The sequence below is a fragment of the Gracilinanus agilis genome, chromosome 4 (genome assembly GCF_016433145.1).
Source record: "Gracilinanus agilis isolate LMUSP501 chromosome 4, AgileGrace, whole genome shotgun sequence".
In the NCBI taxonomy this organism is placed as follows: domain Eukaryota; kingdom Metazoa; phylum Chordata; class Mammalia; order Didelphimorphia; family Didelphidae; genus Gracilinanus; species Gracilinanus agilis.
The window spans coordinates 242,168,987-242,196,030 of NC_058133.1; the positions used below are offsets into that span (position 1 = coordinate 242,168,987).

The 27,044-nt window shown below is 37.3% G+C and overlaps 1 pseudogene; it reads right to left on the bottom strand.

The window, feature by feature from the left end:
* Positions 1-328: 328 nt before the first annotated feature.
* On the bottom strand, positions 329-18,003 carry LOC123246260 (annotated as a pseudogene).
* Positions 18,004-27,044: the final 9,041 nt, after the last annotated feature.

The following is a 27,044-nucleotide window of genomic DNA, read 5'->3' on the forward strand; positions in this document are numbered from 1 at the left end:
AAATTATCTTGATTTTTCTTCAGCCAGGCAATGCAATTTTAAAAAACTTATTCCTTCAAATGTAAGCAGAGAATTCAAGATGGCCAAGAGCACTTGAATCTTTCAATTAAAAGTCATAGGGGGCAGCTGGGTAGCTCAGTGGATTGAGAGCCAGGCCTAGAGACTGGAGGTCCTGGGTTCAAATCCGGCCTCAGACACTTCCCAGCTGTGTGACCCTGGGCAAGTCACTTGACCCCCATTGCCTACCCTTGCCAATCTTCCACCTATGGGTCAATACACAGAAGTTAAGGGTTTAAAATTTAAAAAAAAAAGTCATAACCCCCTCTGTCTGAAAATTATTATAATAAAATTGAAGAAAGCAAAAAAAAAAACAGTTATCAAATGCAATTTCTTTCTATTGTTTGAAGTCAGATGATGACAAGTCTCTTCCTTACTATCTAACAAAATAATTTACCTTTAGAAAAATATAAGGATAAAAAGGTAAATGTAAAGCCCTGCAGAGATGAAATCCACCAGTTCCTCTGATTACTAAGGCATCAAATGCCTGACAAGAGGCATCTTGAAACTGTCATGGTTTTATCAGCATTTCCACAAGTTCCTACTCTAACTTTGCCAGTTACACTCCCAGGTGAGGCAAAAATACTCCTTTTCACCTGGCCTTTTTTATTTTTAGAATAGGCTCTATTGTTGAACTGTTGCCATTTCACCTTCTGATCCTCTCTTTCCTGTTCAAGTTATTTTATTCTCTGAGCTTTTTTTTAATGTTTTCTTCTTTTTATATTCTCATTGCAGGGCAATCATTTCTTTTTTGACATGGGCTTATTTCCACTGTCCTCTTTTGCCTTCCTTCCTCTTCCCCTAGCTTCAAATTGAGTAGAGGTGTGACTTCAGCATTACCATAACCAGCAAATGTGATGGCAGCAGTTCTGTTTTCTTCATCTGTCTCTTCAATATCTGCTTCATAACACTGTCCATCTTCACTCCAGACTGCCATATATTTATCTCCTACTTTATAGGAGTAAGTAGACTGAACAGAAGCAAAACTGTTTGAACTTGTAAGAGTTTCTGAAGGTTGAGTTGAAAGCAGATCTTTGGTTCTATAACTTCATGCAAATCTTTTTTCAATTTTAGTAAGTCTTCATTTTCTCCATTTCCAGATAATGCTGCCTCAACTTATTGAAGATGAGCCTTGTAGCTAGCCAGTTGCTTTGCTAGATCCTTTAGACATCTTGTATAAGGCTGTGGCCCAAGGCCATGGCTGAAGCTGAGGCAGCAGCAGCAAAAGTTGAGGCAGTGAGGCCAGCTGATGAACACAGAAGTAGCTACAGACTCTCTTCTTCAGCAGTGGTGATGGTGCAGACTCGAACAGGTGCTGAGAGGAGGAAGCTATTGGTTGTTGGGGAGGAAACAGACTTATTACACTTTAATCCCCTACACACACACTTAAGTTCCAACTATACTAGCCTATTTGAAATTCCTTGGATAACCTGCTTTCCTTTCTGAAATATCACTTTCTGCTGGAAGCCTTTCTGGTACGTACACGTACACGTACACACACACACACACACACACACACACACACACACACACACACACACCATGTTTTCTCACCTATTAGAATGTATTTTCCTGAAGGACAAGGGCAATTTTTTATCTATTTGGTTTTCTGTTTTTGCCTATATTCCCCTAAGCATAGTGCCTGACACATAGTTAAGTGCTTAATTGCTTAGCATAGCATAGTAAATTCTTAACTGACTATCAAAGAACATCTAGAATAAGAGAAGATAACAGAAAAAAGACCTTTATCTCTTTGGAAGTCATCTTTTCTAATCCTTTACTTAAAAAAAATGTTGGGAAGGCAAAGACAAGATAGCATAGTAAAAGCAGAGACTCACCTGAAGTCTCCCAAATTCCTCTCCAAAAAACCTTAAAATAATACTTCAAATTGAATTCTGAACAGCAGAATGAACAAAAGGTTGGGATGAAACAATTTTCTCACCTAGGACAACTTAGGAGTTTAGCAGAAAAGATCTATAAAAGCAGGGTGGTGATCAGACCTGGAGCCTAGTATAGCCCATGGATCTGAGCAGCAGGCCTTGGGGGTAGTTCATCAATGGCAGTGACAATTCTAAGAAGTCTTAATATGCAGACTACAATGGGGTCAGAAAACAGGTCAAAAGAAGATTACAGGGAACTTTTGCTGGCACTGAGTGCAAGACTACTGTATTACCATACATAGTTCTACTTCACAGTCCCAGAGCTGAGAGGAGCACTAGCTCACTTTTTGCTTTCTGTATCAGAGGTGCAGGAGCTCTGGTCACAGTTCCATGGAAGAGAATGCTTGTGGTTGCTCACAGACCAAAGCATAGGCCAGGAAAACAATGACCACACTTCTCCTTATATCATAACACCTTAGAATAACAGAAAACCTATATATCCTCCAGAGGTAGGTCTGAAAACAGCACCAAGAAAGAACTGAAGCTTTGGACAGTAGCCCCTTCCAATTCAGGACCAGAGCCAAAATTTAACATAAAGTTAAAAGTCAGAAAATAGGCTAGAACATTCAGAGGAAGAATTGTGGGAGGGTAAACACAGAGGAAAAATAACTGCTTGAACACATGGGCTGATGGGGATATTATTGGGGATGAAGACACTAAACGATAAGTCTAGCCCAACTATCAATAATATGGAAATAGGGCTTAATCAATGATATATGTAAAACCCAGTGGAATTGTGCATCAGCAAAGGGGGTTTGGGAGACTTGGGGAGAGGGAAAGAACATGAAACGTAAATATGGAAAATATTCAAAATAAAAATGAAAAACAAAAAAAAGAAAAAGAAAATAGGTTAGAAAATAAGCAAACAACAAAAGAAGAAAGAGTCTGACCACAGAATGTTACTATGGTGACAGGGAAGAGCAAAAGACAAAATCAGAAGACACCAAAGTTTAAAACATGCAAAGATTCAAAGAAAAATTAAATTGGTTACAGACCCAAAAAGAATTCCTGGAAGAATTCAAAAAGGATATTTAAAAAATTGGGAAAAGAAATAGGGCAACATAAGAAAACTGTGAAAAGAGAGTCAATAATTTGATAAAGAAGGCAGAAAAATGCTGAAGTAAATAATACCTTAAAAAGCAGAATGGGTCAAAAGTAAAAAAGACAAAAATCTACTAAAAAGAACAGTTTCTTAAAAAGCAGAATTGACCAAATGGAAAAGGAGGTACAAAAATTCTTTGAAGAGAAGAACTCTTTAAAAAGTAGAATTGGTCAAGTGAAAAAGGAAATACAAAATTTCACAGAAGAAAATAATTCCTCAAAAATTAGAATTGGGCAAGCAGAAGCTCATAAGTCCATGTGACAGCAAGAAAAAAAAATAAAAGTCAAAAGAAAGAAAAAATAGAAGAAAATGCAAACTATCTCATTGGAAAACAAATTACCAGGAAAATAGATCTAGGAGAGATAATTTAAGTATTTTTGGACAACCTGAAATCCACGATTTTAAAAAGGAGCCTAGATTTCAAGAAATTGTCAAAGAAAACTGCCCAGTTATCCTAGAACCAGAAAGTAAAATAGGAATCAAAAGAATCCATCAATCACCTACTGAAAAATCTCAAAATGAAAATAGGCAGGAATATTATAGCAAAATTCTAAACTCCTAAGTCAAGGAGAAAATATTACAAAAAGCCAAAAAGAAACAATTCAAACACTGTGAAGGCACAGGAGTTGAACAAACACAATTTAGAAGCTTCTACTTTTAAGGATTAAAGAACTTGGAATGTGATATTCCAAGAGGCAAAGGAGTTAGGATTACAACCAGGAATCATCTACCCAACAAAATTGAGAATAATTTTTCCAGGGGGAAAAATTGATATTCCGCAAAATAGAGCACTTTTAGAGACAGAGGTCCTAGGTTCAAATCTGGTCTCAGATACTTCCTAGCTGCATGACTCTGGGCAAGTCATTTAACCCCCATTGCCTAGCCCTTTCCACTCATCTGCCTTAGAGCCAAATATTGTTTCTAAAGTAGAAGGTGAGGGTTAAAAAAAAGCTGAGATAACCACATAAGTTCTGTTGGTTTTGTCACTGATAAAGTCCTGTTGAAAAGACCAGAACTGGATAGAAAGTTTGACTCTCAAATATCTCTCAAGAGAAGTATAAAAAGCTAAACAGCAAAGAGAAATTATAAAATTCAATAAGGTTAAACTGTTTACATTTCTACATGGGAAAATAATACTTGTAACTCCTAAGAAATTTATCATTATAAGGTCATTAGAAAGATGAAACATAGACAGAGGGCATGTGTGTGAGTTCACGATGATGGGATGATTTCAAAAAATAAAATTAAAGAGAAAAAAGAGGGATGTATTGGGAAGAAGGGCAAAGAGAGGGGAAGAATAGGATATATTATCTCACATGAAAGAGGCACAAAAGGAAGAGCTATTACAATGAAGGGGAAATTGGGAGAGGAAGGGTTGTTGATAATGCTTGAAATTTACCCCCCTGGAATTGGCTCAAAGGGGGAATATCACATGTACTCAGTTGGGTATAGAAATCTATCTTTCCCTACAGGAAAGTAAGAGGGGAATGGGAATTCTAAATGGGGGATGAGGGAGGCAGTGATGATGAGAAACAAAACAGGAGGATCAAGGTAAAAGGAGAGAGAAAAGTATAAATGGGAAAAAGCAGAATGGAGGGAAATAGAGTAGCTTATAAATAACTTAATTGGATGAACCCGCCCATAAAACAGAAAAGAAGGGTAGAGTGCATTAATAACCAGAATTCTACAATATATTGTTTACAAAGAACACAGTCGAACAAGAGATACACACAGAATAATAATAAGAGGATAGAGCAGAATCAACTATGCTTCAAATGAAGTAAAAAAAAGAGATCACAAAGATGATCTCAGATAAAGTCAAAGCAAAAATAGATCTAATTAAAAGAGATAATGAAGAAAAATACATCTTGATAAAAGGTACCATAGACAATAAAGTAATATCAATGTATGTACCAAATGGCATAACCATCCAAATCCTTAAAAGGAAAGTTAATTGAGTTACAGGAGAATATAGACAGTAAAACTATACTAATGGGAGACTGTTCTGAACTTTCCCTTCTCAGAACTAGATAAATCAAATTACCAGTATCAAAAATGAAAAGTGTGAATTCACCTCCAGTGAAGAGGAAATCTGACAACCATTTTAGGATGCATATTTACAAAAAATATAAATTGCCCAGATAAACAGAAAAGAAAAGAAAATACTTAAATAATCCAATGTTAGAAAAAGAAATTGAAAAAGCCATTGATGAGCTCCTAAGAAAATATCACCAAGACCAGATAAATTCACAAACTATTTGGGAAAATCAGCAAAGAAGGAGCCTTAAATTCCTTTTATGACACAAATATGGTTTTGATATCTAAATCATGAAATCCCAAAATAGAGAAGAAAAACTATAGATCAATTTCCCTAATGAATATTGATGCATACTTTTTAAATAAAATACTAGCATTGAAATTTATCACAAGGATCAGACATTATAACTAAGTGGGATTAATAACAGGAATACAGAGCTAGTTTACTTCAATATTTGGAAAATTATTAGCAAAACTGACTGTATCAGTGACAAAACCAACAGAACTTATGTGATTATCTCAATAGATATAGAAAAAGCTTTTTTAATTTTTCTTGCCCTTACCTTCTATATTAGAACCAATATTTGGTTCTAAGGCAGATGAGTAGAAAGGGGGTAGGCAATGGGGGTTAAGTGACTTGCCCCAGGTCACTCATCTAGGAAGTGTCTGAGGCCAGATCTGAACCTAGGACCTCCCATTGCTAGGCCAGGTTCTCAATCAGCTGAGCTACCCAGCTGCCGCTCAGAAAAGGATTTTGACAAAATACAGCACTAATTCAAAACACTATTAAAAAAACAATGGAAAGCATAGGAATAAATTGTTCTTTTCTTAAAATGATAAATATTACCTACCTAAAACTATCAGTAAGCATTATCTGTAATGGGGATAAGCTAAAAATCTCCCCAATAAGATCAGAGTTGTGAAGCAAGGATGCCTGTTATCACCACTATTATTTAATATTATACTGGAAATGCTAGCTACAACAATAGAAGAAAAAGAAATGAAAGGAATTAGAATAGGTAATGAAGAAACAAAACTCTGATTCTTTGCAGATGACATGATAGTATATTTAGAGAACCCCAGAGAATTAATTTAAACATTAAAAATTAATTTAAAATAACTTTGTACAATATTGAAGTCTACCTGCTATGATAAACCCAAGAACTCTATGAATAAGTTACAAATCACTTTTCTTACAAAGAAAGTAAAATCTAAATAATTGATGAACTATTTATTTTTCTCCAATAGGCTGAGTAAATAGGATAAAAATATCATTTCTACCTAAATTAATCTATTCAGTACCATAATAATCAAACGTTCAAAAAATTATTTTATAGAGTTTGAAAAAATAATATTCATCTGGAAGAACAAAAAGTCAAGAATATGAAGGAAATCAATGCAAACAAATGAAAAGGAAAGTGACTAGCAATACCAGATCTCAAACTTTATTACAAAAAGGTAATCATAAAAACAATCTGGTACTGCTAAGAATTAGTACAATATAAAGTAGAACATGACCAGAGTAATCTAGTGCTTGATAAACCTAAAGATCCCAGTTTGGGGGACAAAAACTCATCATTGACAAAAAGTGCTGGCAAAACTGGGAAATATTTGGGCAAAAACTGGGTATAGACCAGTACTTTACTCCATAAACCAATTAAGGTCAAAATGGGTACATGACTATATATAAAGAATTATATCATAAACAAATTAAGGGAGGATCAAATATCTTACCTGTCAGATCTATGCATAAGGGGAGAATTGATGACAAAATGAGACAGTGAGCATTACGGGAAGTAAAATGAATTTTGATTACATTAAATTAAAAAGGGTTTACACAGACAAATCCAATGTAACCAAAATTAGAGAGAAAGCTAGTATCTCTGACAAAGGTCTCATTTCTCAAGTATATTGAAAAAAACTGAGTTAAATCTGTAAGACTACAAGATTTTTTCTCAGTTGACAAATGATAAAAGGATATGAACAAGATTATTTTTAGATTAACAAAAATCAAAGCTACCTAAAGTCATACTAAAAAAATCACTAATATAAATTAAAATAACTCTTTGGTACCACCTCACACTTCTCAGCTTGGTTAATATGACAGAAAAGGGAAACGACAAATGTTAGAATAGATATGGAAAAACTGGGACAATAATATACACTGTTGGTTGAGTTGCGAATTGATTCAACCATTTTGAAGAATGATTTGGAACTATGCCCAAAGGGCACTAAAACTGTGTCTTTGATCCAGCAATATCATTTTTAGATTTATATTCCCCCAAAAAGCAAAAGGTCCTATTTGTATAAAAATATTTATAGTATCTTTTTTTGTGGTGGCAAAGAATTGGAAATCGAGAGGATGCCATTCCCTAATGGTTGAACAAGTTGTGGAATACAATTGTGATTAAATATTATATTAGAAATAATATGTTCTAAAAAATGACAAGCAGGAGGATGAATTCAGAAAAATTTTGAAAGACATATCTGAACTGAGGCAAGGCAAAGTAAACAGAACTAGAACAACATTTACAGCACTGTAGCTAACAGCAGTATGGCTTAACTATTCTCAACAATATAATAAGCCAAGTCAAATTTTGAAGTTCTCATAATGAAAAATGCTATCCACCTCCAAAGAAAAATATTGATGGAGTCTAAATGCAGATAGAAACATACTTTTTCTTTCTTTCTTCCTTTTTCTTTTTTTTTTGTCCTGTGGTTTATTTGTTTTGCAACATGGCTAATACAAACACAGCATTTATAATCTATATCAAATAATTTGGAACTCAAATCTTTTTAAAGAATGTTTTGACTTACACAATTATCAACCAAACATTTCCAAATACAGAGAGGAGTAGAGAATGATGTTATACAAATCATAAATCAATCTCTTGATCTTTCTTTTTGGTATTTTTAAAGTTAATATGGTTTAAAATACATATAGTAATGGAAAAGAAAAATGAAAAATATAAGTTTGGAGGGAAGATTGGTTTTTATTTTTATTTTATTTTATTTTAAACCCTTAACTTCTGTGTATTGGCTCCTTGGTGGAAGATTGGTAAGGGTGGGCAATGGGGGTCAAGTGACTTGCCCAGGGTCACATAGCTGGGAAGTGTCTGAGGCCAAATTTGAACCCAGGACCTCCTGTCTTTAGGCCTGACTCTCAATCCACTGAGCTACCCAGATGTCCCAGGAAGATTGGTTTTTAGACAGTTTAATTATGAGATACCTGTGAGACATCAAAGTAGAAATATCTAATAGGAAAGCTACCAAGCCCTGGCCACTGAAGAAAAAAAAAATAGCATCCTAGGAAGAGTGCCTGGGCTTGAACCTCAGAAAAAGAAATGACCAGACAATTTCTGAACTGAACAGAGCCTATCCACACCATACATGAGTATAAGAGTCATGTCTGAGTCAAGCACAAGGTGGACATTGATTGTGCTTACCAAGAAGAACATCAAATATTATGAAGGATGACCTTAGACTGAGAATCTAGAAGTTCCAGATCAAAGAAAAAAGTATGACAGTCCAAAAGAAAAAGGTAAGTACCAACGAGCCACAGTAAAAATCACACAAGACTTGCCATGCATCAGAATAAAGAAGCAAAAATCTAGGAACACAATATTTAACAAGATAAAAGATAAGAATTCTGGGGGTACAAAAAGATAATAACGAAAAAGACTTGTACAAAAATAGCTATAATTGTGCTTTTCGTGGTGGCAAAAAAATTAGAAAATGAGGGGACACCCTTTGATTGTGGAATGGCTGAACAAATTGTGGTATCTATTGATGATGGAATATTATTGTGCTAAAAGGAATAATGAACTGGATAAATTCCATGTGAATTGGAATGACCTCTAGGAATTGGTGCAAAGTGAAAGAAGCAGAACCAGGAGAACATTATACACAGAGACAGATACACTGTGGCACAATCAAATGTAATGGACTTCTCTACTAGCAGCAATGCAATGATCCAGGACAATTCTGAGGGACTTATGAGAAAGAACGCTATCCACTTCCAGAGAAAGAACTGTGGGAGTAGAAATACTGAAGAAAAGCAACTGCTTGATCACATGGTTCTATGGGGATATGATGGAGGATATAGACTCTTGTAATGATGAAGAGGTTAACAGGGGCCTTGCGCTGGTATCAGGCTAGCAGGAAGATAGTGTTGGTTGTTAGGATGGAATGAGCAACTTCTGTTGGGCCTGATAACTGATAAGTATCCTGATCCTGATAACTGAGTGCCCAGTGAAACCTCACTGGTAACCACAAGGCTCCTTTAAGATATAAGGCAGCCAGCCCCACCCTGCTGAGGATCTTATTGGCTAATGGCAGTCTGGAAGGAAATGGATGTAGAACTTCCTGCCCCTCAGCTATGGAGCTTGTTCCAACCCTAACTGCTCAGATTCCCTAGTCTGTTGCCTGTTGTCCTAGCCTTTGATGGTAGGGAAATAACCACAGGATTCACTGGTTAAGGCTATGGGATTTATTGGTAACTGGGGAAGGAACAAGGCAATGGTAAGAGGCCTTGATAGTACTAAATCTGTTGTTATGGATTATCTGGCTAAGCTTTTAGGAGGTCCTTGGAAGGTCTAGGTTGATGGAGGGCCCTCAGCCAGAGCAAAGCGGTATCTGGTTAGGAAGTTGAGTAGATCTATTGGCTATCTTGTAGATGATGATAATAAATAATAATTGAATTGCTCTTGAAGATAGGTCCTAAAATCTAAGCTATTCTAGTCCTACCCACGATCCACACTCCTACCACCCTTTTCCACTCTAGGGCCCAAGGGGAGAGGGTAGATGAGTGGTCAGGATGAAGTCAAGTCAGGGAAGAACAGAACCCAGCCTTGGGTTTCCAGGGCTTTTTATACTCTCAGCTCAGCTGCCAGTTGGTATCTGCCAAGTGTCTCATGCCCTCTTCATCATTCCATCCAAGGTAACTGACAGGGTTGCCCTAAGCCAACATGGCAATGCTAAAATCCTATATTACAATATGCCCATTTGCCTTTTGGAAATTTGCAACCTGCAACATTTCCAGATCTCTGAGTTACTAGGCTAAAGAATTCCACACTGACTCTGAGACTAAACTAAACTATTGCCCTTAATCCCTTTAAGTATTCCCAAAACAATAAAAGGTTCTAACTTATTCTTTTTTAAATTTTTTTCATTTTTTTAACCCTTAACTTCTGTGTATTGGCTCCTTGGTGGAAGAGTGGTAAGGGTGGGCAATGGGTGTCAAGTGACTTGCTCAAGGTCACACAGCTGGGAACTGTCTGAGGCCAGATTTGAACCCAGGACCTCCTATCTCTAGGTCTGACTCTCAATCCACTGAGCTACCCAGCTGCCCCCTCTAACTTATTCTTAAACTATTTCTATTCTAAGCTAAGCTAAGACTGGTTATGGGAAAGAGTAAAGGAAAGAAATGGGAATTAAATTTTACAAAAATTTGAACAGAAAGGAAAAAACAAGATTAAACACAAACCATCAACAGAACAGTTCTAAAGCATGACTTTAGCTAAAAAATATAAACCTAAGTAATAAACTCTAGCACTGAAATCTTCTATCTTGGTGAACTAACAACAAAAGTAACAACTAGAGAAAAGTTTTCTCTAGCAACTTTCTAAAATCATATACAAACTTTCTAAGTGTTAGTATGTTATGATGTTAGTACTCATGTCCATGTTAGAAAGTTAGTAAGAATAAGTAAACTTAACATTAGCTAAATGCCTTTTAGTTAAACTAAAGATTTGAACTATGTAAGGTATTTTACAAAGAAAAAGTCTGACCCTGATCTAACTTATCCCAAGCTAACTATTCTTTCCCTGTGTGTTAGTACAATTATCACTAAGGATTAGTAAACAAGCATATACATATGTACATATATGGAATGTCAGATGGTTTTGAGTGGAAGGTATCTGAACCAAAGTAAGAGAAAACTCTAAGCTAAGGCAGACAAACTTTTCTCTCCTATGTGTGAACTACTATTTACATATGCACATGTGAAGTTTAGGAATGTTCTATGTGTTGACAATTGTCACCTAACCATGTGATGAAGCGTCACATACTTACTCCTGAAGAAATCTGCTAACAGCATGTGCTGTGTGAATGGAATTCTAAGGTGTTTGGTTGCAGTGAGAATTCTGTGGGCATGTAAGATGTGCTCTTCAAACATATGGTTCCACCGCTGATCAGATGAACTCCTCCTCACAGCGCTGTTGTAAAAGACACACCGGTTGTGTAGTCAGGTCAAACTTGTTGTTGTAGTCCTCAACGTTGATGTCCTTGCAAAAATCCGCGTCAGTAGTGTCTCCGTTGTGATGTTTGATGCTACCACATGTGCTTGTCAACTTGAACTGGAACCATTGTGCTGTGTTGACTTGTGTTGCAACAAAATTTTGTGTGTCCATAAAACTTTTGATGAATCTCCTACTTTCTTGATGTAGTTAAACAAAGTTGATCAAAGTCCATTATGATGTTATTTATGATTTTAACAATTAATCGTCAACGTCACTTTCTAGATCTTGAATTGATTGAAGTTCTGATGCTGTTTCTTCTTCTGTAACTAATTCTTCTTCTCTATGAATGTTTCTTCTGGGTGATTGTAATTGGATGTTAAATAATTATCTTGATGGTGATATAACATTTGGCTGCTTCCTGACTCTTGTACTGATCTGGGCTCATATGTAAACTGTTGGAAAGCTATAATCTGATCTTTTGGCTGTGGTTTTGATATGGTCTTGTTACTTGGCTGGTTAGTTGGTGCTAATTGGTCATGGTGTATTGTGACTGGGTCTTGTTGGGACATATCTTTAGCTGGCTTGACATGGGTAACATGGAACCACAGATCCCTCCCCTTAATTTTGATTGCACTAGGGGTCGTTAGGATTACTTGTGATGGTCCATGCCACTTAGGTTCTAAAACAGACTTCCTATTAAAGTTTCTTATGTAGACATAATCTCCAGGTTGGAAGTTGTGTAGATTGAAATCAAAGTGTACTCTTTGATGTATCAAAGCCAACTTATGAAGCTGATCTAAGCGTTCTTTGAGCAACTTAATGTACTCTTAGAGTTTGCATTCCATACCGAGATGTGATAGGTTATGGATGCTTTGAGGTGATTTCCAATGGTAAGGTGGATGTCCATATAACATCTCAAAAGGTGACAAATGAGTAATGCTATTGGGCTGGCACCTAAGATGAAATAATGCCAAAGATAATGCATTTGGCTATTTCATGTGATTCAGAACAAATTTTAGCCACTAGGATCTTCAAAGATCTATTAACTCTTTCAATCTGTCCATTCAACTGAGGTTGATATACGGAATGTAGATGTTGTTTTACCCCTAGGGATTCATACACACTGGCTAAAACACTATGTGTGAATTGGGAACCACTGTCAGACACAATATGTAGTAGAATAGAGAACCTTGGAATTAGCTCCCTCAGCAAAACCTTCGCTACGAAAGTTGATGTATTGCGCCTAGCTGGAAAAGCTTCTGGCCACTTTGTTAATCAATCAACGATTACTAATGCATACCTGTATGCATTACACTTTGGCATGGTTATGTAATCGATTTGTATGCATTCAAATGGTGTAAAGGCCAATGGTTTGCCTCCCAAGCTGTGGATTTTAGTAACAGCTTGATTGAACTGCATACAAATTCTTCACCTCTGAAAAATTCTCATTGCAACTTCATATATCCCTTTTACATTCAAATACCTAAGTTATACAGTCTGCCAGACCCAGACTCCCATAATGCCCTTTATGATGTAAAGCATTGCAAAAAGTAAAATACAAGGATCTAGGCAACATAGGTTTTCCATTTGCCCCCTGCCAAACTCCATTAGCTAAGTATTGTTGTGAGGAGTATTATTTAGTTATTATATAGGATACCTAACAGGAAGGGCTGGAGAATTCCACATGGAATGGGGAAGTAGGAAGTGTGGCTTTGCTCTCTGAGACAGACTCCATGTTGGTTGGGACAAGCTGTACTGACCCTGGGAGACCTGAGAGCTAGTGGAGCTGTACCCTGATTCCCTTGGATCCTGGAGAGTGGTGAAGGTTGAAAGCAGAGGACATCAATCCTGCAAGACAGCACTGAGTAGAGAAGTGGCCTGCAATCTGGTAGATAGCTTGAAGACTTCCTCTCCCTACTGGGCTACTTTGAATCATCAGTTCTGGAGGAGTTGACTCCTGGCATCCTGATAACATCTCTGGACTCTGCTGTGAGGATTCCCACTCCAGTCCTGCTATTCTCTGGGCCCTTAGGTCTTAGATGAGTGTAGTTAAGTCCATCCCCTGACTCTGTGGTTTGCCCTTAGTCAGAAAGTGTAGAAACCCCTATTCCCATCCTTTACTATTGTTTCCTTAATGAAAATTGTTATAAACTCTTGCCATTTGCCTGCTGGTTCCATAGGCCCTTGCCTAGATGGTGCAGAGTGACAGTTGGGGCATAACTGCCATTTCTGTTAACCTTGTTTGGTCCTGCCTTTTGACATTCCTGTTTCCCTCAAAACCCATTGTGAGCCCACAGATAATATTTAGTTAACTTCCCTGGTTGTTCCCCATTGCACCATAATGCTTCTTCCAATCCTTCACTTCCTGTGGGGAGTAGGCATTTTTCAGATCAAATTCATCCACCAAAGACAAGTTCAGGACTGAAAATGGTCCATACCTCACCCCGAATTTGGCTGTAATGTCTGCTCTTCTATTCCCTGATTCTACTGGCCCTTGTAGCCTATGGGCTTTGCTGAATGACTGAAACTTGGGCTGGTAATTGGAACGCTTGCAAAAGCTCTTTTATTAGACTGCCATATGCAATTTGCTTGCCATTAGAAGTTATGAAACCTCTGTTTTTCCAGAGTTCACCAGAGTACCATTCCAAAAGCGTACTTCGAATCTGTATAAATGTTGACTCTCTTAATTTTGGCTAACTGGAGAGCACGAATCAATCCCAATAACTCTGCCCCTTGAGCACTCATGGTAGATGGGAAGAGATGAGTACCAAAGGGTTTCAGAGGCTGTCACTACTGCTGCACTGGTAATCTCTGATTGTCTACTAAGTAAGAAAACCCATCTATAAAGAGTGTCAACTCGGGATTATTCATGGGTGTATTGGATAAGTCATCTCTAGTCTTGTGCATAATGTCAAGGGCATCTTCACAGATGTGTAGACTCTCTCCTTCCAGAGGTAGATCTGGAATCGGAGTTGCAGGATTTAAACTTGCACCGGTGAAATGTGATGTTCTCATTAGCCAACAGGATTCCTTGGTATTGAGATAACCTTTGGGAAGTGAAAGCCTGGAGTGTAGTGTTCCTAAGAGTAGATTCCACTTGGTGTGGGGAAAATACTCTCAGCTCACCCCCTAATACCAAGGAAGCTGATTTCCTGACCATGATGGCTACAGCAGCAACAGCACATAAACAACTTGGCATTCCACAAACGACTGGATCTATATATATATAGCTTTGAGCTATAGTATGCAATGGGTCTGAGGATATTCCCAAATGATTGTGTGAGAACACTGGAAGCTATCCCTTTATCCTCATGGACATAGAGTAGAAAAGGTTTGTCATGGTTAGGGATGCCTAGGGCTGGCGCTGATAAATTTAGTGCTTTGAGCTTTTCGATGGTATGGATATGCTCCTTGGTTAACTTCAATGGCTCTGGAACTTCCTTCCTGGTTAGCTCTATCAGAGGTTTAGCGATGAGAGCATAACCTGGAAGCCAGTTTCTACAGAAGCTCGTTACTCTTATCATTGCCCTGAGCTTCCTCTTGGTCTTTGGCAAGCTCAACTTCTATATGTCCTGTGTTCTCTTCTGGGAAATATTCCTAGGGCCCTTTTCTAAGTTGAATCCAAAAGACTCAACTCTTGTTCTTACCCACTGAAGTTTGGGTTTTGAAATCTTATGTCCCTGTTTGCCTGGCTCTTTAAACAAATGCACACTGTCCCTTTGACAGATTTCAGCTGATGGTGACATTAACAAGATGTCATCAACATAATGCACCATCTTGCTATCTTGGAAAGTGATCAACTCAAGGTCTCTCTGCAAGACTTGACAGAGAGGCCGAATCTGAGAAACCCTGTGGATGATGCGTCCACAAAATGGATTTGCCTTGCCATGTAAAGGCGAACAGCTGTTGGCTGTCTCTGTGCAGAGGAACAGAGAAATAGGCTGAACAGAGATCTATAACTGTGAACCAAGCAGCTGTGTTTGGTATGGCTGTTAAGATCTGAGATGAACTAGGAACCATGGCATAGAGAAAACTATGCACATGGTTATTAACAGCTCTAAGATCTTATACCAATCGCCATTGAGTCTTCCCATCAGGAGTTAATTTGGCTTTCTTCACAGGCATGATAGGGCTATTGTACTATAAGAAGCCATATCTTAAAATTCCTTGTTGTAATAAACTCTCAATGATGGGTTTCATTCCCTCAATCACCTCTTTGCTTAGTTTAAACTGAGGCATTCAAGGTGGTAAACCTTCCTTCACTTCTATTCTCACTGGCTCAGCAGACAAAATTCTGCCCACATCATTTGAATTTTTAGCCCATACATAGTCTGGTATGTCATCAGGAACCTGATAAATATTGTCACTTTTATGGTTTGTTGGTTCCTCACTGCATGGGTCTGAAAATAAAATGGGATGATGTTGCAGAGATCTCTTGGGTAAGTGGAGATAGATCTGCCCATAGTAAGGGGGGGAAAAGGGGTTTTAGGGGTTCAATATATTAAAAGGTGGTAGCCAGAGGATTGAACTATTATCAATCCTCAAGAATAATCTCAAGTCAAAATTGACTTTTATGGAAGTTTATTTATTTACAATTAGGAAGGTTGAAGATAGAGAAATTAAGAGAGAGAAACTGTGGCCCGGACCAGAGGCCCAGACCAGGTAAGAATTTAGAGGCCCAGCAGTTGGGGCACAGAGGTTAATTAAACAAGGCTTTTAGCCACAAGGCCTTTTACAATTAGAGAAACAAGAGAGGCCTCCATGACGGTAGAGCCTCCAGAAACACCAAGGGAAGAGAAAGAGAGTCAGCCTAACTTACTCATGTGATAATTCAAAGGGAAGCAGTCAGAGGTCCCACCAGAGTCTCAGCATTCCAACACTCCTCCATGAACCAGAAGAGGTCCTCACCAGATGCTCTCTTCCACCGAAGACCTCAGCTGATTGAGGACCTTCTCCTTTTAAAGGAGTCACTTATGCATCATTTCCTGTACCTCCCTCCTAATTTGCATGTCCAATCACTATAGACAGTTCTCATAGACCACCTAGGGGGCAGGTCCATTGATTCTGATTTGTCCCTCACTCTAGCACACGTGGGTTACGGACCTTCCAGAATTAGAGGTGTTCTCACCTTTTGTGACTAAATCTAAAGATGGGCAGTGTAGACTTAATCTAATTATCACACCATCTGGTTGGCATTGGATGGTAGCAGCTAATTTATATAAAAGATCTCACCCAACAAGTTTTGAAGGACATGATGGCATTAACAAAAAGTTATGTTCAAGAGTTAGAGGGCCCAGTTTAACATTTTGGCCTTGAGCTTTGGGACTTGTTGTGCTAGCCCCAAAGCACCTCTCACTGTCAAACTGCCCTGATATTTGCATCCTTCTGGAGCCTGACAGAGAACAGACATGGTCGCCCCAGTGTCAAGGACAACCCCGCAATTTCCAAGCTAACTAGGGGTTCCCCATTGCTATTAGAATTAACTGGGAATAAGTGTAATAAAGAATCCTCAATAGATTTTGTGCACTTATTTTGGATCCTGTCATGTCTTGCACAAGCACTTCCTCAAGTCTTGTGTTGTCACTGTGAGCCAAGACAGAAATTTCTGCAGCACGATCAGAAATTCTGTGACTGGGAGAATCACTGTAGAATGTTGGTTCAGAGAGCAGACCCTCTCTCTCATTCAGAGCAGGTCTGTGGGTAACCATGGTTACTAAGCTGGGTTCAGCTGAGCTAATGGAATTCTCAGGATGACACTGGCTAAGGGCTGAAGAGGTGGAGGTATTATTAGTGTTTCCTCCCACTCTGGTGTTCTGAGTATCACAGTCTTCAAGAGTAGGTGCTTTCCCATCAGTTGTGTCAGGGGGTGTTTGGTAGGTATTTTGTATTCCCTTCAACGCTTCTGGTTCATCTCCCAACTCAAAGACTGTTTGGAGTTCACTATCCAGCCCTGCAGTCTGTGTGGCTGAAGTCAGTTGGTTGGTGCCTCCAACCACTGAGCAGACTTCAGTGATGTCAGTATTGATCACACTAGCCACTGGAGATGGCAAATGAACCCTCTATCTCCCCCAAGCTTCTGGTTTGAACTCATCAGCCAAGGGATTGAGAAATATAGGTTTTGAAATGTTTATGTTACTGCCTTCACCCAGGAACCCTGTGCTCTGCTCTTCAAAAGTCACCCCTCTCTCAACATTCTGTTTGGCTGGCTCTCTAACAACATCTTGGTGTTTCATATCTAAAGCAAGAGAATGGTGTAGCACTTTGAGACATAGCTCCTTTAGGGTTACACATGATAATTCTTCCTGAACACATCATAAGTCCCTGTTACTTTCTTCTTTATCCAAGCTAATCTGTTGTTTTAAACTTGGAATAAAGACAGGAGTTTGAGATTTTGATGATTCCAAGCAAGATTGCAATGCTTCTGCAGGCAAGCCACTGCACATTCCTACTTTTTTGAAGCTCTTTGCTTCACATCCAAGCCTTTTGTGGTGGAATGTGTAAGCAGACCCCTTTTATAGTCATCCTCAACTGTCCCATAAATCTCTTTGTTCATCTGCATTATGTCTACCCATTCTTGGTCTTCTGCCACAGAAATGTCATTGTTTCCTGTGCGGCTTGCTACAGACATATACTCTCCCTTGCCCAGTCTTTCAGAAACATTTACTAGTCCTATATTTGAGATACACACGTCATCATTATTATTCCAGTCAGTTGGTTTTGACCCTGAAGCCTCAATTCATAAGGTCCTCAGAATTTCATCTTTCCATCTGATCTAAAGATGGGTACTGGCTATATTTCTTGCAGGTATGGTTGCAACACTGTTCATTGTGCTTAGTACCCTTTAGTCTTCCAGATTTGTTTGACCATCTGGAATTGTAATGGGTCTTCTTGGTGTTACCCTTTGGCTAGAGGTGTTATTGTCCTTGCCAAAGTCAATTTGTTGCTTGAACCTACATTGATGGACCATGTGACCTAAAAGGCCACATAGATGGTATCTGCATGAAGAACTTTTTGCATTGTTATCACTAGTAGGTTGCCTGGATTGACTACGCCCCCTGCTGGCTTGAAGAGCAAAGTTCTTTATCTCTTCGATTTCTTTATCTTTTCTAGCCTGCTTTAATTGCTTTTTGAGGTCAGCTATTATGGAATCTTTTTCTGAATCACTCTGTCTGGCTGTTCTAATATCTCTCTGCTTAGAGTCATGGATATATGACGCATGTTGCCTTATCTCCTCAAGAGGCAATGACTCCCATTGGGGACAGCTTTGCCTAAAGTATGTTTGAATTGGCAGTGAAGCAACTAGGATCTCCCTAGTGCAAATACTAATAATATGGAAATAGTTCTTGATCAATGACACATGTAAAATCCAGTGGAATTGCTCATTGGCTATGGGAGGAGGGTGGGCGAAGGGGAGGGAAAGAACATGATTCATGTAACTATGGAAAAATATTCTAAATTAAATAAATAAATGAACTTTAAAAAAAAGAATTCTGGGGTGGAGCCAAGATAGTGGAGTAAATCATAGCAGCTCGAGAGTCACCATGAGAATCCTCTCCAACCAATACTTAAATTTTATCACCACAAAACAAATACAGGAGTGAAAGAACTAACAAGGAGAAAGAGTGAAACAACTTTCGAGAAAATAAAAATCCAAAAGGTAGGCAGAGAACATCTGGGACACTGGGGTTATGGGGAGCAGAACCAGCAAGAGGCTGTAGCAAGGAGGAAAGAGGAAGCCAAGAGCAAGCCACACACTCCCATCACCCATCCAAGGTTCAGAATCTAAGCTGAAACCAACATTCAGACCTTGAGATCCTTCCTGGGCAAATAGTGGTCCAAGCCAATCCATGCCCCTTGAAATGTCAAGCCTATGGAAGAGTCCAAAGTCCCAGCCCAGGGCAGTCTGGGCTGAAGTGGGCTGATCCATGTGAGCCCAGAGGGAAGCCAGGAGTCCCAGTCTGGGCTTGGGATGAGGACATAGTCCATAGTTTGGGGTGGCTTATAGTACTAAAAGGGGTGTGCAGCTATTTTTGCTCAGGGCAGAGCTCCAAGACAGGGCAATCAAGGGTATACCTTGATTAGAACAAACAAGACCAAAACTTACACCTAAGCCTAAGTCTACAATTTAAGTAGTTCCTGACCTGATAAGGATCAAAGTAAGACCGAAAGCTTACAACTGAGCCTAAGGGAAGTCTTTAAGCTATCAGGATCTCAAGTGTCAATTGAATCAGCAAGGGGAAGGGGCTCTCAGAGCTCTCAGCCCTGAGACTGTCACATCATCCTGCAAGAACTGAAACTGGTAAAAACACCCAAAATAAGATGAGAATAGCATCAAGTAAGGACTGAAGTTTAAGAGGGTACCCCAGAAAACTAGGTTCAAATCTGGCCTCAGACACTTCCCAGCTGTGTGACCCTGGGCCAGTCACTTAACTTCCATTTCCTAGCCCTTACCACTCTTCTGCCTTGGAGCAAATACACAGTATTGACTCCAAAATGGAAGGTAAGGGTTTTTAAAAAAAGAAAATAAAAAGAAAGAAAAGCAAACACATGCAAAGTCCAAAAGAAAAAGAAAAATATGGATTGGACATAGATTCTGGAAGAGCTCAATAAAGACTTCAAAAACCAATTAATAGAAGCAGAGGAAAAGTGGGAAAGTGAAATAAAAGTGATGCAAGGAGAAAGGAAAGTGATGCAAGAAGAAATGGGGCAATTGAAAAAGGAGAACCAAAATCAGGCCTTAAAAATCAGCACTGACCATCTACAAACTAATGATTTAATAAGAAAACAAGAAACAATAAGGCAGAATCAAAGGAATGAAAAAAACAGAGGAAAGCATGAAATATTTTATTGAAAAACCAACTGACCTAGAAAATATAACCAGGAGAGACAATTTGCAAATTATTGGACTACCTGAAAGCCATGATCAAGAGAAAACCTTGGACACCATATTTCAAGAAATTATCAAAGATACTTCCCAGAGATCCTCAAACAAGAAAATAAAATTGAAATAGAAAGAATTCACAGATCATCTCCAGAAAGAAATCCTCACATGACAACTTCCAAGAATATAATAGCTAAATGCAAGAGCCCCCAAGCCAAGGAGAAAATACTGCAAACAGCCAGAAAGAAATGATTCAAATACCGTGGAGCTAAAATCAGGATCACAAAGACCTAGCAGTTTCAACATTAAAGGATCAAAAGGCATGCAATATGATATTTGGGAAGGTGAAAGACCTAGGTTTACAACCCAGAATCACCTACCCAGCAAAACTGAGTAAATTCTTTCAGGGGGAAAAAAATGGATATTCAATAAGATAGAAGAAATCAAAATGTTTTTATGTCTACATGTAAAGAGGATAACTGTAATTCTCAAAAATTACTCATAGTAGTAGAGAAGATAGAAGGAATTCATGCAGAAAGAAGGTGGGGAAGTAAGATGATTATGATGATATGTATATGAAATGTATATGAAAATATATGATGTCTAGTAAATGTGATGATATGAAACAATATGTGTGTATGATATGTATGCAAATGAATAAAATGTAAAAAAATCAAGGGATGAAAAAGAGGGTTGCACTAAAAGAAAAGGGAAGGGAGAGACAGAATGGAATAAATTATATACCATAAAGAGGCATGAAAAATCATTCTAGAGGGGGAGGATAAGGGTAGTGATAGGCAATGCTTAAACTTTACTCTCATCGTAACTGGCTCAGAGAGGGAAAAACAAGTATACTCAGTGGGGTATAGAATTCTATCTTACCTTACAAAGAAGTAGACGGAAAATAAGACATGGGAAGGGGGAGATTGTTAGAGGGAGGGGGAAATAGGATGTTGACAAAAAGCAAAATACTTTTGAGGAGGAACAGAGTGAAAAGGAATAGAGCAGGATCTAAAGGGGATAATATGATGGAACACAATATTCCATGAAATAAGCAATAGTCCTTCCCTCCAGAAATACACAGGACCTGTCCCTAACATGAATCAGGAAGTAGGTGGAAAAAATGGGCAAACAAAAAAAAATTCCACCATAAAAAGTTTTGATAACAATAATGCTGAAAAAATAAGCCTAGGCGGGGCAGCTGGGTAGCTCAGTGGATTGAGAGCTAGGCCTAGAGACGGGAGGTACTAGGTTCAAATCTGGCCTCAGACACTTCCCAGCTGTGTGACCTTGGGCAAGTCACTTGACCCCCATTGCCTACCCTTACCACTCTTCCACCAAGGAACTAATACACAGAAGTTAAGGGTTTAAAAAAAAAAAAATATATATATATATATATATATAAAAATAAGCATAGAAAAACAAAATGACTCCAAAACATTAACAAGCAAAGTCTCAAAGAAAAACACTGTGTGGGCACAAATTAAACTAGAATTGCTAGAAAAGATGATGAGTTTTTGGTTTTTTTTTTAATTTTAAAATGTTTTTATAAGTAAAATGAAAGGACTTGAGGAAAATATTAGAAAAAATTAGTTATGGAAGAAATATTTGTAAAGAGAATTAACATATTGGAACAAGAAGTACAAAACTTTGCCAAAGCAACAATTCCCTGAAAATTAGAATGGACCAAGGAGAAGCTAATAATGTCATTAGATAACAAAAAATATTTTTAAAAAAACAATGTCAAAAGGCTGAAAAAGGGGCAGCTGGGTAGCTCAGTGGATTGAGAGCCAGGCCTAGAGACGGGAGGTCCTAGGTTCAAATCCGGCCTCAGACACTTCCCAGCTGTGTGACCCTGGGCAAGTCACTTGACCCCCCATTGCCTACCCTTACCACTCTTCCACCTATAAGTCAATACACAGAAGTTAAGGGTTTAAAATAATATAAAAAAAAAAAGGCTGAAGAAAATAGAAAAAAGTAAGGTATGTCATAGCCAAAAAATAAACAAACAAAAACCGACCTAGAAAGCAAACTGAGGAGAAAAAATTTAATAATCATCGGACTAACAAAGCCATGACCAAAAAAATTCTGGATATCACATTTTGAGAAATCTTAAAAGAAAGCTACCTGGATCATTTAGAAACAGAGGGACAAGTGAAAATAGAAAACTCTATCAGTCACCCTCTCAAAGAAAACCCCAAATGAAAACTCCAAAGAACATGACAGCCAAAATCTACAGCTTCCACATCAAAGAAAAAATATTGCAAATAGCCAGAAAGAAAGAATTCTTTCATCAAGTTTCAGACATGGTTTAAAACCTACCATTATATAAAACGGCAGAGAGCATAGAATGCAACATTCCAGAAAGCAAAAAGGCAGTAAAAATGCATATGAAAACCAAACTAAATATGAAATTTTAAAGCAAAAAAAAAAGGACCTTTAAGGAAATGCATACCAGATGAAATATGCATACCAAGCATACCAGACGAAAGCACCAGAGCTATGTAGGAACTTTGGAATTCAAACATAATGAGAAACAGAAAACAGAAAACAGAAAACACAAAGATAAGACATAAGCAAAAACTTCTTATAGTCTAAAATAAGGAGATAATGCTACACTGTATCACAGTCATACTGCACTATCTCATCATCAAAGTTTTTTGAAGAAACCTAAACATACATAGCTTCAGAGTGGTTCTGTTTTATCTTGATGCTCATAAGACAAGAATAGAAAGAGAAAGAAAGAGAAGGGAGGAGAGGAAATTAGAAGGAGGGTAAGTTATGGAAGGGAGGGAGTAGTCCTAAGCAAAACAAATTCTAAGAATACTCTTTTTGAGGTAGCAAAGAATGGGAATTTGAGAGTACTCCCAAATTGGGGAATGACTGAATAAGTATAAAAAGGTGATGATGTGAAATCATGAAAGGGATGATTTCAGAGAAGTATGAAGTGATGCAGAGAATGAAATGAACAGAAACAGGAGAATAATTATTAAAATGAGAATATAGAAAATACAAACAACTTTGAAAGAATTAGGAATTCTGATCAGTTTAATCATCAAACATGATCCCATGATGACACATTCCTAAAAGCAAGGTGAAAAAGAATGCAGAATGAAGCATATCTATTTTTTGGACATGGTCAGTGTGGACATTTGTTTTGCTCAGCTATACAAGAGGGGTTTTGTTTTTCATTTGTTCTCAATTCTCAATTAAGAAATAAATTTTTAAACCTAATTTTTAAAAAGTTAAATAGTTAGCTAATCTGTTTTTTCCCCAGTGAAGTACTAGCAGAAACAATGTTTAGACTAACATTTCACACCCTATGCCAAGCTAAGCTTGAAAGAAATATGTGACTTAGATTATAGTCACATCACAAATGAGAGCAGCAAGAAAGAAATTACATTATAAATGTATGGATAGGGAAAGTGTTCATGACCATACAAGCATTCAGGAGGATCACATAAGATAAAATGGACAGTTTTTATCAATAGAATTTGAAAGATTTTGCACAAACAGAAAAAGTATACAGGAAATTTCTCTGAAAAATATCTGATAGGTAAGACAATTCCTAAGATTAAGAGCTATTCCCCAAAAGATATGATATAGAATAGATAGGATATGAACAGACCGCTTTCAGAAGAAGAAATCCATCAGCTATATGAAAATAGGTTTTCAATAACTAGTCATTAAAGAAATGAAAATTAAAGCAAATTTGAGATTCAACCTTACACCTATGAAACTAGCAAATATGACCAATGAGGAATATATCCAGTGTTGGAATGATTACAGGAAAACAAGCATGCTAGTGGTAAAACTGTGAACTGATCCAGCCATTCTGGAAAATGCATTTTCTACTCTAAAAGTTTGACCCTGCTCTGCGCAGAGATCAAAGGGAGAAAAGGATCTATATTTACAAAAATGTTAATAGCAGCTATTCTCATGACATCCCAAAATTGGAAAAGGACTGTCCTCTTATTAAGGAATAGCTAAACAAATAATTCTATATTAATGTAATTGAATATCATTGTACCATAAGAAAAGAGAAAATGGAATATTTTGGAGGAAACTGAGAAAACTACTATGAAGTGATAAGGAGAAAAAAATTAAGCAGAACTCAAGAACAATACAATAACAATAACATTTCAGAGAAAAATAACTTTGAAAGCCTTTAAGAACTCTGAACATTGCAATGAAAAATCACAAATCAGTATTAACATGCCTTTCACCTTCTGCAAGAGACATGGTGAACCTAAAATTCAAAAGAAACAGATATTTCTTTCATACACAGCCAATGTGGTACTTTATTTAGCTAGACTAGACTATGAATATTTATGATAAAAGTCTGTGGATTTTGGGAGGTTTTTTGGTGAGGGAAGGACAGTAAGAATAAGACTTAAAAGAAAATTAAAAAAAGTAAATATATAAATTGTGTTTTTTTTAAACCCTTGTACTTCGGTGTATTGTCTTATAGATGGAAGATTGGTAAGGGTGGGCAATGGGGGTCAAGTGACTTGCCCAGGGTCACACAGCTGGGAAGTGGCTGAGGCCAGGTTTGAACCTAGGACCTCCTGTCTCTAGGCCTGACTCTCACTCCACTGAGCTACCCAGCTGCCCCTATAAATTGTTTTTAAAAAGCACATAAAACCCAACAAAAATGAAAAAGTTTATGTGATAATTATTTACCAATAACATCAATAATTTAAATTAAATAGATGAATGTTTAAATGTAAAATATTCAGATTAATAGAAGAAATAGAGAATTTATATAATAAAATAAACTGAACAAACTATAAATGGACCCCCACCCAAAAAATACAGCCCTAGACTAATTGAAAAGTTAATCTATCAGACAGATAACAATTCATTCTCATTTATTTTTTTAAAACCAGCTGAAAAATTAGTAAAAGGCATCCTACTATTATTTTTCTCTGATACAAATAACCTGATATCTACACCACAGGGAGAGAAATCATAGAAAGTATACCTCATAAACAAGGAATACAGAAGATAACAGAATTACATAAAACAGAAAAGAATTTGCACAAACAAAATTAGTATAGTAAAAAATTAATAGAGGATCTGTTAACTAGGAAAAATATCTTTGCATTAAGTTTCTCTGAAAAAAGTCTCTAATCAAAGGTATATTGGGTACCTCTGAGTGGCTCAGTAGATTGAGAGCCAGGCCCAGAGACGGGAGGTACTGGGTTCAAATCAGGCCTCAGATACTTCCTAGCTGTGTGACCTTGGACAAGTCACTCAACACCCTCCCCCCCCCCCCCCCCGCCTATCCCTTCCCACTCTTCTGCCTTAGAAACAATACACAATATTGATTCTAAGGTGGAAGGTAAGAGTTTAAAAAAAAGGTATATCAACTGATTCATTTTATAAGAACAAGAGGCATCAAGAAGATGAAGGCAAGAAAAATGAATTTTGAGAATAAGGAAATCATTAGTAATATCAGAAAGAACAATTTCAAGAGTGTTGGTTCCAGAAGCAAGATTTCAAAGGTAAAAAAGGGGTAGTAAAAGTGGTAACAATACACTCAATTATGTATTATCATTTTTTCCTAAGTATATAGTGATGCAAATGGGAAAGCCAAAAAGGAGACTGCAAGTTCAAGATGGGGGTGGTACTTTTTGTTTGCTTTTTTGGTATGGGAAGACCTGAAAATGTTCATAATGTGAGAGAGAGCAGTGGAAAGAAATCGACATTGGAGATGCAAAAAAGGATGATTGATAGAATGAGTTCAAGCAATCATCTATAAAATGTAGGTCACCTGGGAGAGTTCTTCCAGCTCTAAATCTATGATTCTATAATTTAAAAAGAGACAAAATTGACACTTCAATCGCATTTACTTTTTCTCTTGTTCTCCAGAGTTTATCATTACATGTCCCAAATACCTCTCTGTCCAAAACCTCTTTTCAATTTAGATTACAGTATTAAATGGTTTACAAAAAAGTTAGTCTTAGGGTCTATTCTGTCTAATATTCATATTGAGGAGAGGTGAAGAAATCAAGGCATTGCTCATCAGGTTTCAAGTGATACTAAAAATGGAGTTTTAGAAATATTTTCTAAGAAATTAAAATGAAAATGACCTTGACCTATTAAAAATAATTCAACAAAACAAGATAAAATGCAATAGGTATTGCATTTACAAGGTGGACCCAAATCAAATAGAAATAAAGGATGGGGGAATGATTGATTTGGCAGAAAGGGGAAAGGAATAAAATTACTCTGGGGACAAAGTGAAATAGAAATTGAATAAGTTAGTAATGTAGTGAAGTTTTAGAAAAAAAGCTAACAAGATCCTAGATTATATTCAAATAAGCATGAGATAGAAAGGCTTGGGAAGAGTCATTTGTTATTCTATTTTGTTATTCAAAAATTTATTGTCCTATCCAGTTTTCGTTACATTTTTAAAAACATGTACTGCTCAGTAATCTCCTCCAAAACTCATCATAATATAAATGTAGTAAACTTTTTACTCTTTAACTTTTTATTGGCTGAAGAAATTATTCCATCTCGCTAATCATTTTATCATTCTTCTCAAGGCACTTTCCAGTTGTTTTTTTTTTAAGTGAAATGACCAAAATATTATCCTTTACATGTTGTGGAGGAATGAACAAGAAGGAAAAGCTTAGATTAATTCATGTTGCAACTCTTGGCAGAGTTTTTTATATTTTGCATGTGCATAGAAACATGATTTCATCTATCCCTGAATATATATCCCTGTCCATAGGGATTAAACCATCCAAGAAATCTCAAAAATCAATCAGGGTCCTACCTTA